Raw genomic sequence first — 11,002 nt, 5'->3', positions numbered from 1 at the left:
CTTTGACTTTGTCTTCCTTTCTTTGACTTTGTCTTCCTTCTTCCCAGACTGCTGCTCCAGCCCTGCCGGAGGTCAGCCTGCTCACCAAGGCTGTAGAAGATGACACTGAAAAGTTCATCTTGGAAATCTCAGGAGGGGAAATGGAAGCAGAAATTGACTTGGACCTGGAGAAGGATGAGGATGATTTCCTTCGTGAACTTTCTGAGATGACTGACTGTTGAACTGCGTAGTAGTTATTATAGTATGTTAAAAAAAAAACAAAAAACACAAACAAACAAACAAAAAACCAAAAATCAACAAAACAACAACAATAAAAAAAAACCTTTAATTTAATAAAAACCTTTTCTTTTTGGTTGGATACCCCAGGGTGATACTTTACTAAAGGAGGCTTCACAATAATGAGTCTTAAAGCACAGCAAATGGTAAAAGATTGGCAGACTGCATTCCATTGTCCTGAGTTTTCCTGCTGGTCAGAGTTGAGGCCCTGTGCATCCATTCCCTGCTCCTGGTTGGCTCCTTTCAGCAGCAAGAGGACAAAGCAGTTCTGTGACAGCCCAGAAGGACGTCCATCTGTGTGCTGCAGTGCCTGGCAATTGATCTCCTGATTCAGTGACGCTCTGAAGGCTTCAACCTCAAGCTCCTTCCTTCCTCCTCCCTTGGCCATGCTCAGCGTTGGGTGCAGCTGGAAGCTTCTTCGGTGCTCCCATTTCTCGGGCAGTCCCCATGTCTAGCCTGGAGTTCTGCCAGCTCTTGAGTATTTTTGGTGTATGCTTTTGTTTATGACTTGAATCCTTTAAGGCAACTTAATGACAATGTGGGGGTGGGAGGGAGAAGAATTATTCTTTTGTTTTGGACCAAATGTGCCACCAAGGCGGGGGGTGCTCCCTGCCTTCCAGTTATCAGCAGTGATGCAGCAGCAGTGTGAGAAGCGGGAGCTGCACGCCACTGCTGCGTTATTCCCTCCTTTCCCTTTTGCTGGATTTCCAGTGCTGTTTGCTGGCAGAGCGCGATGCTGTGCTGATGATTTCTGGAAGCCAACACGTGTGCGCTTCGCTTGTCTCAGTTCAGAGTGCAGCCATCCCAGCCCTGCTGTGGGCACAGTGCAGCCCTGGCCCTGCTGGAGGACGTCGTGGTGACTCTGTGCTTCAGCAGGGTATTGAGTGGTTTTCTGCTGCCTCTGGGTGGGACTGTGCCCATGTCATGTCTGCCACTGTTACTGTAAATATTTTATGTTTTCCTTTTGTATTTGCCTTCTATTTAAGATATTGTATGAACGTAGTCAGGCTCCTCTGTTTATGCTGGCGGCTCTCAGCTGTGTTTTTAAATAAACCTGGCACAGGACAGCAGTGCTGTACGTCTGCCTGCAGCTCTTGGAGGGAGCAGGAGGGGAGCCAGGAGTGCTGCTCCAGCAACATCCTGGTGCTGCTGCCACCAGGGTTACTGCTGTGCTGCTGTTATGAGCTCCATGGAAGAGATGAGCTCCAGCACTGCCTCCTCACACTTATTTGGTTCTGAAGCCTTCAGTTGCTATTGGCCGTGGCACATTCCATGCAGTGTGAATCTCTCTAACAGACATAACTGTATCAGTGGAATTGTGGGGGCTGGGAGGGAGGACACAGTGCTGCTGAGAGCAGGGCCAGGCAGCCCAGCATGCTCAGCACCACAGCCAGGTGAGGCTGGCAGTTCAGTTACAGGTGTGTGTGCAGCTGGTCACCACTCAGCCTCCCCCATTGCAGCTCCCCGTGTCCCACAGTTCCCCCATCCCCGTTCTCCCGCTGTCCCATTGTCACCCTGCCACACCACTGCTGTGTGCACTAAACCTTTATTGCCCCCCGAAGAGGTCCTCATTGTACACCACCTGCGCCCGCTTGTCGCGGTGTGAGCCCTTGGCACTGTTCTTTACGGCTGTTGGGGCACAGGATGGGGGCAGGGACTCAGCACTGCTGGCACCCCCACACCGTCCCTGTGCCCCCCCAGTGCCCCCCAGCTCACCCAGGGATCCCCAGAGCCTGGTCAGCTGATTCCATCTTCTTGTAGGTGACAAAGGCACAGCTGTGGGGGGGTGAGGTCAGCACAGCTTCCACCCCATTCAGCACCACCCCACAACAGATGCACCCATACATCACTGACTCACCCACAGCTTTGCCCACGCCCCCTGCCCCTCTGCCCATCCTGCTCTCGCCTCCCCCGCTCCTCAGGCTCCGGCTCCTGCTCCCAGTCCAAGCGGCTGTCGCGCTCTCCCCTCTCAGGGGGGTCCCCACGTCCCCCACCAGCTTCAGGGTCCCGCAGGTGCTTGCTGGTGCAGACGAAGCTGGTTTGAAAAAATTGCGGGGGCGGAGGGGGGGTGAGCAAAATAAACACAGAGTGAGGGCACAAATATGGGGGAGAGAACAAAATAAAGGGATAGGAACCACAAATAATGAGGTGGGGGCAATAAAGAACTGGGGGGGGGGGGGGGATGGCACTCACCTCTCATCGGGGTACCATCCCGTTCTCTGCCATCCACGATGTTGTGGGAAGCTGTGGAGGAACTGCTCGAATGTATTATCTCTAAGACAGGGGAGCAGGTATCTCCTAAATGCATATCCGAGCTGGTAAAATGGGCTCATATGAATGGACACCTTCAGGAGGTGGCACTGATGTTCACTGTAGCCGAATGTTGAGAAATAGTCGACCATATGTGGGACTTTGTTATCTCCAAAAATAAGGAATACAAAATAAATACACTGAAGAATATGCAATCCGAGCGGCAGATTGCTGCTGCTGTGGTACAAGCTCTATCCGGACCTAGTGCTCAGTCAAGGTCAGAACTTGACTCCCTGTTACCAGGAGTTTCGTACTCCGTTTGCTCATCAGCCTCACAAGTCAGGTCTGCCGCAGAAGCCCCGAATAATCCCCCATCCTCGACCTCTTCAACGTCTCTGGCAGATCCGGTTTTGGCTGGTGAAGAAGGTGCGGTGGGGGGGGGCTGAGGGGTGTGCAGAGCAGCAAGAAGCTCCTGAGAGTGAAAGCGACTCGGATAATGGTGGGAATGAGAAAGCGTTGGAGGAACATAATAAAACATTAACTGAGGAGCTGCAGGACTTAGAACTGCGTACGAAGGAGGCATCAGTCTCTTCAAGCGTTTCACCGATGTCTTTACAGCCCCTGTCTATGCGATTCCCCCCCACACGTAGCGATCCTCCACCTTTGCGTTGGTCTGGAGTCATTAGAGACATGATATTGGAGGGACCGTGTCAAGCTGTGTTTCAGCTCGCTTGCCCGCTGATAGACGATCAGCAGGGAGCTGCTCGGTGGGAAGTGCATCATTGGAAATTGTTACAGCAGGCTGGTAAGACTGTGACTGACTATGGGAAACGATCTGAAGCTTCTTAGCAAATCATTCAATGGATTTTCACTGAGGATACTCATATGACACTAGACACTTCTAGTGGGACGTGGGGTTAAAGGGAAAAGAGGGGGTCACGCACTGTGGCATGGTCATGGTCAAGGACATGGACTGGGTAGCCTTCAACTCTTTTCCCTTCTCTGTCCTGAGAAGGAAAAAGCAAAGCAAACCCCAAGCAAACTCCATGCACTTGATAAGGGAAGTGCTTCACCAAGGCAGCTACAACAGCATCTTCTTACTTCTAGCCCAGGATGTACTTCTGGAGCTGGCACACTGCCTCTGCTCTGATGTGGGCTCTGGGCCTTTGCCACACTGCGCTCCACCTTCGCGTGTTTTTTGGCAGGCCACAGCTCTGCTTTTTGCTCCTCTTCCTCCACTCCCTTGTGCTTTCTTGCAGCCACCGTCCTGCAGAAGGAGTGGTTGTCAACTGCAGGGGAAGGTCGTCCCCCTGTCCTGGGACCTGCTGTTCCAGGAAGCCCTCCAGCCTGGAGAGCAGCTTTCACATAGATCTTGCCATTTGGCTCAGCACCTCTCCCTGTTAGAACCAAGAAAGGGGAAGCTGCAAGATTTAATGAGTCCAGCACTACCTTCAGTCTGCAAACTGGCACAGAATCACAGAATTAGAGGTGTTAGAAGGGACATCCAGAGATCATCGAGACCAACCCCCCTCATCAAGACCAAAGGCCCAACTGGGCCACGATACGGAGAAATCTCATCTCCAGTGTTGACTGCAATGGATCTTAGGCTCTTGGGTGAACTGTGGGCTTGATTTTCCAATCCTGGACAGGAAAGGTCACTGTCAACCCCTCCAACTGCAAGACCTCAAGCAACATGCAATGACAACAGTCGCAAGAAAGGACAGACAGCAAGCCTGACTAGAAAGACAGGACCCAGAACCCAGATGCCTGCTGTGTGTCTATAGCTCTCTTCACAGCTGGGCCACACTCCACACCAGTGTCCTGCCTTCCTGCAAGGCCATGCTTCACTGCAAGCCTGTTTGCTTCAGCTTCTAGCAGAAAGGAAACAAGAAAGACGTGAAGAGCATCTCTTGGGAGGAAGATCTGAGCACAGCCAAACACAAACTTCTGCTCCTCAAGCGTACTTTCTTCCATTCATTCCCATGGTGGGAATCCAGACTCCCTGCAAGTGAAAGAAAAATGAGGCGTGGAAGGGTTATGGGCTGGCTGGAGGAAGAGCTGGAGTTGATCCAGCGTAGGGACAGAGCTTAGGAGTCCTCTCCCAATGTTCAGAGACACAAGCCAGGGCACAGGAAAGGGCACAGGGCACAGGACTCGGAGAGTTTGGGGACTGAGACTTAGGAGAGAGTGAAGAAAGCTGAGGCAAGGGAAGCACTGCTCAGCTGGGGAAGAAGGCCGAGATGGAAAGCAGAAAGCAACGATGAGGGCTTGAGCAAGAAGCCACAAAGGACAGCAGAACCACCTGCAACGCTTCCTCGGAGGTGGCACCAAAGTCAACGGTCAGTATGGTCTGGATTGCAGGCACGGCCGTGTTTCCCTTTTGTGGACAATGGAGAGGAAGGAAGGAAGCTGGAAGGGAAGGGCTTGTGCTGCATTAGAAGAGGGCTTCACCTGTGCAGGACTTGATGTATGGCAAGAGCTGGAGACGCTGCATTCCTTCAGGGTGCTTCAGCTCGATTCCTGTTTCAACGTATTGATTATTAGCTGACCTTATAGCATGTCTTTAGTCATTGTTAGTATCTTACCTACTTAATTTTGTGTTGAAATGCATTTTAGTTGCATTTTGCATCTCTTCATTTCAAATAAAAGCCAACCAAACTTTTTAAAACTGGTGCTGTCTCTTTCAGTAGCTGCTCAAAATGTGCCTGGCTTGGGCTGGCCATCGTAGGACGATGAAGCGGTCGGCTTCAGGTCCCTCCATGGAAATGCAGCTGCTTTTCCCCCGTTTCCCTGTTGGTGTTCTGCACCTGTGGCCTTTCAGCCCAACTGGAACTGCTAGCAACAGACTGTGAGCATCCCCTTGCTCTGCGAGGGCTGAGAGGAAAGCAAGGGAGAGGAAGCAGGGCGGGAGGAAGAAGGGTGTCCCTGCACTCAGCCTCTTGAGCTTGTCTGTCTTCCCGGCTGGCTCTTTCAGCCTTCTGATGCACCGTGTGTTGCTGTTTGCCCCAGGAAGCCCAGCTGCACGCGTGGAGGAGAACAGGGCAGCTGGAGGGCTGCAGGTGAACGCGCCTCGGGCACAGAGCTGAGCCAGGAGCCGGGAGGGCCCTGAGCCGCGCGGTGCTGCTTCAGCTCCAATGGCTTCAAGCGCGCGATGGGCAGCGCTGCGTGTTTAGTGCCAGGGTGCTGCGAGGGCACGTTGCTGAGCCAGAGCCCAAAGAGGAGAGGCTGGATGCCAGGAGTGTCTGGTGGCCATTTTCAATTGGCGCCTTGGCGTCTTCCTTCTTCCACCAGCCTGCACAGTGGACTCGGTACAATGAGCTACAAGGCACTGCCTCCTGCTGCCTGCATGGCAGCAAGCAGCACTGCCGGAGGTGAAAGAGAGGATTGTTGGGCTGTGTGCAGCAAAGGACCTGGATGTGAAGGAGGGAAACCAAAGATTGATGAGTGGTCATTGCATCTCAGCTGTGGGTCTGGGCTCAGCCCGTGCAGCAGCACCTCGGGGCTGGGGCCGAGCCCGGTGCCCGGGGCTGTGCTGCCTGCAGGAGGCTGTGGGGCTGTGGGGCTGGGGCAACCGCTGTGGGTGCAGCACATGGGCATGGGGGAGGGCCGGCAGCAGGGAGGGCGTTGGGTCCGAGCACAAATCGTGTTGGTCACAGCACAGGGGCTGCAGGGGATGCCAGGAGCGCAGAGCAGGGAGGGCTGGGCTGTGTGCAGGACACGGCATGAAATCTTCCCTCGGCAGCTGCTGAGCTTTTCCCCCAAGGCTTCAGACTCAGATGATGAGGCTCTGCAGTAAAGCCAGCCGGGCCATCCTGATCCTGCAGGGTTAGGAAAGGGCACAACAGAGCAGTCAGTGAGGAGCACAAGGCAGTGAAGCGCAGCACGAGCCATTGATTGCCTGCACTGATGATGTTCTGCAGCCACCTCCATTGAGATCTGTGTCCTGAGTGCGGATGGAAAGTGAAGGGAAAGGAGGAGCGGGGGATGGAGGGGCAGGAAGCGCTTGGTGCCGGCGGGAGCAGTTCCAGGCCATGGCGGCATGGTGGCGCCGGGAAGGTGATCGGAGCTGAAGGAAGGTGTGTAACATGTCCTTGCTCTGGCTGTCAGTGAGCGGGACGAGTCGGGGCTGCAGTTCTGTGCTGGTGTTTGTTGCTGGGACCGGCTGCCTGAGCAGAATGGGGGCAGCGAGAGGGAGGTTGGACAAGCGGCAGCATCAGGAGCACGGCCCGGTTCTGCTGTGCTGATGGTGCTGTACGGCTGTGGGTCCCCACTGAGGGTCGGTGAGGCAGCGTGGCCCCGTCTCCACCAGAGCACTCAGACTGCAGAGAGCTTTCTGCATGCCTGAGCTTCAAGGGTCTGGATGCTCCCCAAAGATGGCCAAGTATGATTCACGTGGGGAGCAACATGGGAGGGCATGTCTCTCTCTCTCCGTGTGCCCATTTCCCATGTACTCAATTTCTATTTAAATACAGCATCGGACATTTCCCTGCCTCTCCCCACCACATTCTCTTGGGACAAGTGTGCCTTCCACACACTGCACACCTGAACTGTGCAAACCATAGCTGCTGGAACACAGCCAGACATGGTTGACAATGGAGCCAGGCACCATTTACATGACAGCTTTTCTACAGTGCAAACCAGGCCCATTGTTACCTATGCAAAAAAAAAAAAAGCCCTAAATGGAAAGTTCCTGTCCCTTGACAGCCACCCCTTCAAGAGCAGAGAAGGGTCTAAACCAAACTCTCACCTCAACAACACCATGCCAAATGTCTGCGCAAAAAGCATCAGGCTCTCTCCACATTTGTCAGTGCCACCATCAAGCCAATGATGTAGGGCTGGGATGGAGGCAGCTCTTTTCTCCTCCAGAAAACACAAGAAAATGGGCTAACAAGTCCCAGGGGCTCACGGATTTAGTCAGCCTCCCTCTTTATCAATCATTTTGTAGCTCAGGCCCCTTTGGCCAACAGACACAGAGCTGCCCCTCTGTACTAATCCACAACACTGACAGAGCCGAGAAGGGCTTTAAAAGGCATTCAGCAGGCACCAATACTTGGACCACACACTTCCCAAGGTACTAACAGCAAATGCTCCTGCTACACTTATCTGCTGGCAAACCTCATGAACGCGGACAAACCAACTGTATACTCCTTTTGGGTTTACCCTTAACCTAAGTAACTGAAGAACCACTGCATAGTCAGATGCACCTGTCCCCTGTCACCTCCATTCACAGACAAAAGCTGGTGTTATTTCATGCTGCATTAATTCCCTTCTGCAAGATAAACAAGCAGGTCCATGCCTGTCAACCAGTACCTCCACTTATTTTTTATCCTCCTACCAATTATTTCTGCACTGTGAGAGAAGTATGGGGAAATATTTCATGCCAGAAAGTTTTCAAAGGCAGCACTACTCACTAATGAGGTAGCTGACCTCAGCAGATCTAAGGGTTGTGGCTCTCATTTGCTCTATGATATTTCAATTCATTGAATGAAATTTCTATGTCCCTCATTCCACCCTCCTTTCTCTCCCCCCCCCCTCCTCCAGCTACAGCAGCTCAAGTTACCACCTATCAGCCCAGCTGTACTACATGCAAGTCTAAAGCCTTTGCAAAAAAACAGCAAATATGCAAAGTCAGTGCCAGAAGTAGCATCTGCCACAGAGCAACCTTAATATCAGCACATTGGAGAAAACAATACAGGATCACAGCTGAGCCCACACATTGTAGCCACAGAATGTAGGCCACCCCAACCCACAGAATGATACAGCAGTAAAAGTCTCCAGTGTCATGTTCATTTTTATATTTACTTGTTGGAGTAAAAGTCCATTTTAAACCCTTGAGGTAATATAACACATGTTATACTATCATAACAGCACAACCACAAACAGAAACAATCTGTAAGCAAATGAAAATAAAACAATCACACAGGGGGTCTCTGAGCAGGAGGTCTGAATGGTACCAGATTCTGCTGCTTATTGAAGAGGGACCTCACCCATCATAGGGGTAACGGAACCAATACAAACACAGAATCACAGAATGTCAGGGATTGGAAGGGACCTCAAAAGATCATTGTTGTATTAGGCGAAATCGGACCCTCGGGATGTAACGTGATAGGCCCTCCCCTGCTGGGTCATGCATATGTAAAAAAGGTAAGGATGAAACTGGATACCTATATAAGGGACCCTCACATTCCAATAAACGCCATTTTACCGCTCACCATAATGGTGTAACAAACAGCTGTGACTTGGTCGGGGCCGTCGATACACATTCACAAAGGGACTTGACTTTCCAGGTTACCAGATCGAGGTAACAAATGGTGCCCCGTGTGAGGCAAAGTCCTGGAGGTGAGTGTGCGACGGCTAAAACCGCGCTGACGGACGCGGTATCCACGGTTCGAGCCCGTGGAAGCACTCTCGGTGGGGTGCAAAGGGGAATGCAGCGCTGCACCTATCCTACGGCCGATAGTTCGTAGAAGACCAGGAAGACTTCAGGTCTCTGGGTAAATGTATTCCGTCATTAGAGTAGTATTGCAACTTTGTAAAACCTACTATGGTAGGAAAGCTACGCCTTCTAAGAAGGACATAGCAGTCGTCATTAGTTGTCTTGAAAAGGAGAGGGAGCTTTCCTCTCCTCGGGTGATTTTGGATCACAATAAGCGGGACTCTTTAACTTTTTCGCTCTGTGAGCGCGCAATGAATGAGCAGAAAGATGCTGAGTTCAAAACGTGGGGGTTGGTGCTTGGGGCGCTGAAAGCGGCTCGGAAAGGGAAGACTCGGCTTGGGGCTGCTTTGGGAATTGGGTCGGGAGGCTTTTTCTCTTGCAGATGTGAGGATTTGAAAGACAAAGACAAGGTGGCGGGAGCCATCCAGACCGCACCCATCACTCCGGCTGAACAACGAGCAGATGGCCCCGTCCAGCAGCATTCCACACATTCCACATCCTTATCTCTTGACCCGCAGAAGCCTTCCTCTGAGGCCCCATATCGGTATCCAAAGCAACCGGTATCTTCTGCACTCCTTCGCCCATCCTTGGGGGTGGGGAAGGGGAGTGAGCAGGGGCGGGAGGATGGGTCCCTTCCTCGAGATGGGATGGGTTGTGGGTGTGGCTCCGCCCCGTGGGGCGGGGTGGATAGGACTAACCAAGATGGAAGCCAATCCGCATCAGCGGGAGCGGAGGCAGAGGCGTTCCTAATCATAATAACCCTTCCCCAAGAGGGTGGGCTACTGGTCCAGCTCTACCTGGGGGGAGGGAGAAGGGAGAACAAGAGCGACCAAGTCTCGGATTGGTCAAAGATAAGGGAGGCATTCCTTTTTATCGTTAATTGGGGGCCTGGTCAGGGGGCCCCGGGCTCGAGTGGAGTCTCTGAAGCTGAAACAAGACCAGCTGACAAGCGAGCCACTGCAGCCCGAGTTGGAGTCGGTTAAACTCCTGCTGACAACTTGGAGGAGAGGAAGAATACTTAGGATAAACTGTATTGATTATTGTCACTGTCTTTGTGATTGTTAAAGGTTTATGGTATATGAAAGTATAAATGCAAATGGTGTATGGAACTGTTAATGTAATAGGAATGTGTAAACATGAATGCTATATGGAAGTGGAATTATTAATGTCACATGGAAGTGTAATTGAGGGTTCGAGTAGTGGAATTGTGAAAAACAAAAAACAGGAAAAAGGTTACAGAAGAACAGTGAGTTAAAATATTGAATGTGATCTGCTCTAGGCAGAGAAGTTTAAGTGCCAGCAAGAGAACGCAAACCCCCGCGCTGCCCCTCCTCACTGCCTACCCCCCCCCCCCCCCCCGCCCCTCGGCTCCGCCGCTTGTGAAAGTAAACAAATCGTTACTTCCGAATGGGGACAAAAGCAAGACATTAGAAGTATCTCTTGCTAGTCGGAGCAAGAATGTCTTCATTTTCTCCCAGTAATATACACATTTAGGGGACTAGGGTAGGGACTTGGACAAATTTGTTGATGGAGCTTGAAATTGTATGGAGGGGGAATTGTGGTGGTGGAGTTGGATGGAACGGTGGCAGCTTTACTAGAGCAGGTCCTGAAGATCCCAGGATGAGTTTTGCCCGTAGTGGGCTGAATGCAATGTGCACACAGCAGTGCAAAGATATTTGTTTTCTGACAGTTACAGGTGCATCTCACTCTATACTGCATCAAGACTTACTATATTACCCATAGATGATTTTTGTAACAATAGAAATAAGTGACTATAGCTGTCAATAACTTTTCTGAGTAGTTTGTATTGTAGAGAGATCTAATATAGTGGTTTGTTATCTTTTAAGAACAGGTGTTTCATCTGGGCTCTGTATCATGCACTGGCCATGCATGTATGGAGCACATGTGAAAAAAGCCCTGCACAAGAGAGAATCTGTGATGGGTGAGAAAGGCAAAGTGCACTTTGAAGCAGGGGACGCCCTGCTGGCACTGCCTATCGCATCCACCACTACTGTGTTCCTTCTCTCTCCTTTTGGTGGT

This window comes from Coturnix japonica, unplaced genomic scaffold (genome assembly GCF_054131305.1).
Source record: "Coturnix japonica strain WE unplaced genomic scaffold, WE-NBRP24 Scf042, whole genome shotgun sequence".
Taxonomy (NCBI): Eukaryota; Metazoa; Chordata; class Aves; order Galliformes; family Phasianidae; genus Coturnix; species Coturnix japonica.
The sequence above is the reverse complement of the archived record's forward strand: the minus strand, read 5'-3'. Positions refer to the sequence as shown.